The sequence below is a fragment of the Panthera leo genome, chromosome F2 (genome assembly GCF_018350215.1).
Source record: "Panthera leo isolate Ple1 chromosome F2, P.leo_Ple1_pat1.1, whole genome shotgun sequence".
In the NCBI taxonomy this organism is placed as follows: domain Eukaryota; kingdom Metazoa; phylum Chordata; class Mammalia; order Carnivora; family Felidae; genus Panthera; species Panthera leo.
In genome coordinates this window covers 1,512,001-1,516,012 of record NC_056695.1, presented here as the reverse complement: position 1 = coordinate 1,516,012, position 4,012 = coordinate 1,512,001, and positions in this window count along the sequence as shown.

Here is a 4,012-nt window from a genome sequence, read left to right as displayed (position 1 = left end):
GTGGAGAAGCATCCATACATTTTGATACTTTAATGTGACATTAAGTCTCTGTTCCATCCTGGAACCTGGAGTTTGACTCCGAGTCAAGGGCCCTGAGCTCCAAGCTCCTCAGAAGCTGTCAGCTCACAGTGCCCTCAGGGGATCGGTCCCACTTCTCCCACTGACCGGGGGCAGCTCATCGGGCTCCTGAATGAATATGAAAATCACTGGCTGTGACACGCGGGTACTTTCAGCATTTTCATTCCATGCCATTTAGCACTTGGAGACCAAGGCTACTAGATTTTAAGTAAAAACCTTGAGAAGCCTCAGAATTCTGCATCGTGGTTCTTAGCTTAAGCAGGGGGCAGGGAAGATGAGAAAGTTCCCCCACGGAGGGGAAAAAAACAAACCCGTTATTCTTTTAAAAGTCAAAGCATCTTAAATCTCCGGATGAGAACATAACACCCCATGCAGATCTCTGCGAGAAAGCCCTTCTCTGTGGTGCTCAAAATATTATCTAAGAATGGGTTGCTTTTTTTTTCTGTGCCAGAAAGCACTAATTCCTTATATATTCCAGACAGATCAGACAGCCCCTCATGGACTGTGAGTCTAACAGTGTTTGAAGTCAACCTAGGAAATGATTTAAACAACATCATCTCACAAACCAAGTAAAAACACAAATTGGAGCATGCAGAAACCCCCTGAGAGTTTCCTTCCAATAGGATCCTGGGAACTAAGACATGGGACGGCCCTCGGTGTAGAGGAAGCTGTTTGAGGCAGAAGTGAAGAGACGGAGGAGGCTCCCGACTTGTCCTTGCCAGGAGAGGTAAGCTGAAGAAAGCCCAGAGAGAGCACGGCACGTCTCCACTAGCCACGCGGCAGTTCGGGGACAACCTGCGACCGCTTCCGGAAGAGTGACTTGTTTTCCTCTCTTTCTCCATAGTTTCACAACACTGGCAGTACACATGAAGGCAGGTTTGGCCGGCACGGTTCTGGATTTGGTTTCCTTTCTCACAACGACTGAATCGGTGACCGTGAATGCCAACTGTCATTTACTCCCTAGAAACTTGATTCTGACATTGAATTAAGACCAATGAATGAGGAGAAGCTTTCCTTCAAACCAAGAATGTACAAAACAATACCGAGAAATGCAAAGCCTGTAACTATAGGGAGAAAAAAAAAACCCAAGTTCATGGAAACACGCCATTAACTGCAGACCCCCAAACTTCTCATGGTTCTACTTCTAATCCTACATGCCTATAAATCCAGCTCAATGCGTGATCAAGTCACATTTCTTCTTCCGTAACCTCCTGCAGTCTGTTTATGTTCAGATCAGTGCAATGATGTACTTCCAACTGATCAAAGCCTCGAACGGTTGTTTATTCCCAAGCAGAGTGACAATGATAAGACCTCTGGGGACTACGCGTGATAGGGTCCAGCTCGACATCATCAGGGCACCAGGGGACACAGCCATCAGTCAGTGCATCTTTCGTTTTGGCCAACTTGCCTTTCTTCAACTCTGTCTGTTTCTTGTGGGGTGTTCTGTGTCCACCTGGCCCAGTGAATCTCAAACCAAGGACCGCGAGGCTAACACACAAGATGTGCTCCCCTGACCCTGGCAGAAGGCACCACCCCTGGGGGACGCTTCACCTCAGTTTCACTCCTCTGGACTTCAGGGTCTCCACCTGCTAAGCGAGGGAAGGCTGCTGATCCCTGAAGGCCTTGAACTCTTTTCTGCTTTACTAACAGAGCCACCATGCCTACTGACCCTTCCTTTGGCCTGCTGGAGGATTAAAGTCTTAGTCTTGACCCTCTGGTTGTTGTAATGCACAAGAAACCTTTCGAGAGAGGGAGGAGGGGGATTCCAATGTCTATAGATACCCTCCAGAGACCCAAATATGTTTTTCCTCCAAATTCCATCCCTGATCCTCATTCGAAAACCAGTACCTCCACTTTTGTTTTTCCCTTCGTCTTTATCTGTAGCTGCAGCTCGGTCCAGGAACCTGAGGTTCAGAGGTCGTGCAGCGTAGGCAAGTAGGCGTATTTCACAGAGTCAGATGGAAGCTGGGGGCATAGATACCGGTAAGAAGGTTAAGAAGCTGCCAACAGATAGGCTGGATCTATTATCACGGTCTGTGTCCACGAGGCCCTCTCTCAAGGCAAATGATTTAAACAGTGTATTCCTGAAGTGGCTTCTTCACAGACACAGGCTGGGATGCCAGGCTGGCCATATTTGTCTGAGATGATCGAGTAGCAAATCGTATTTCTGTGTTTTCTAAACCACCACCTACCTGCTGTCTCATCACGGTTTCAGTTAGTTCTCTTTGATTGCAAGAAACAGAAACATGTTTGGCCAACTTAAAGCAAACAGCAATTCGTTGAAAGGTATGGAGTAGCTCAGAGAATCCAGAGAGGATGTGAAGAACAGGGCTCAGTGCCTCTTGGTTAATAACCCCACGGTGCTAATTTTAACCTAAGTCAGGAAGCCAGTGATTTTTTCCCTGGGATACTTTGTCATGATGAGAGTCCCAGACGCCAGATCATTCTTCACACACCTGGGCCTGTTGTCTTTTTAGAAGCACTGCCACCAGCCCGTGCAGTACATATGGGCACAGCGTAGACAATGTCGACGTGGCAAGAGCCACGGCAGGATGCGAACAGGTAAAGCAAATGTCCAACCAAGGCCAGCCTCAACTGTCTCCTTCCTGCTTTGCTCATCAACCACGAAGGCTGTGGCACCACGAGGTCCCTCCATGACAGCGCAGGACGCCCAGTCCCGAAGAAGCTAGCCTCCGTACAATCGGTCTATGGTATCTCGACCCACATGTAAACATGTGTTAGAGGCACAGATGGCCCCTGATCTCTACCAGTGAGGACCGTTCCACTCTACAGAGTGCAGCGTTCCCAGGCAGACCACATTAAATGTACAAGAGGGGGAGTCGTTGGAAAACAACAAGGCCTCTTTGGTGGGTTGTAGATGCTGACCTTTGCTAGGCCACCATGCCGGTGACCAAAAACTAGGCAATACGAAATCTGTCTCAATGAGATAGACTTTGGCAGGACATTGTAAAGATAAAAGCATAGGGGATGAATCCAGAACCCCAACAATTTATATGATTTTAGTCAAGTCTCTCAACAGCCCCATCACAGAGCTCTTGCTGGGCTCCAATGAGATAACGTCCGGTCCAGGGGTTTGCTCAATACAGAGTAGTCAGCACTAAAAAGATTAGAATGGAAAAGGATTTGTGTGTGTGTGTGTGTGTGTTTTTGTTTTTTTTTTTTTTTTTACTTTTTTAATGTTTTTTTTGAGACAGAGACAGACAGAGTATGAGGTGGGGGAGGGGCAGAGAGAGAGAGGGAGTCACCGAATCCGAAGCGGGCTCCAGGCTCTGAGCCGTCAGCACAGAGCCTGACGCGGGGCTCGAACTCACGAGCCGTGAGATCATGACCTGAGCTGAAGTCAGATGCCCAACTGACTGAGCCACCCGGGTGCCCCAGGAATGGAAAAGGTTTTAATGCACCTCCCCAATTTCCTAAATATTTGCTTCAACTCAGAATGTAAATGCCACTTCAGTGTGTATACCAGGCACATGCATCCACGGAAGAAAGAGAAAAGACTGATGGGAAAAGACAGAGAACGGAAGACAGAACGTGCAGAGAGAGCCAGCTGGTAACTGAGGTGGGAGGGACCGGAGGAAAGGCAGGACGCATGCAGACCTGGGTGGGTGAAATGTGACCAGAGCTGCACGGCCGGCCCAGACCCAGATTGCCAGGCCGGGAGCGTGCTCTAAGAGGCCAGATGTGGTTTTTAAAAAGTAACATATCTGTCCTCTAGGCACTCAAAACTCAACCAACATTCTCTGTAAGTTGTTGGATGCTGTGTAGGCTCCCGAGCATGATGCGTGTGAAGAACTGCCCTCCGTTTTCCAGGCCATTCTCTGGTGCTTCCCAAGCATCCCTCCCTCTTACCCCTTTTGGAAGAAGCCGCCTAGATAGCTCACAGAGCTCAGGGAAATCTGACCGCATGTCCAGC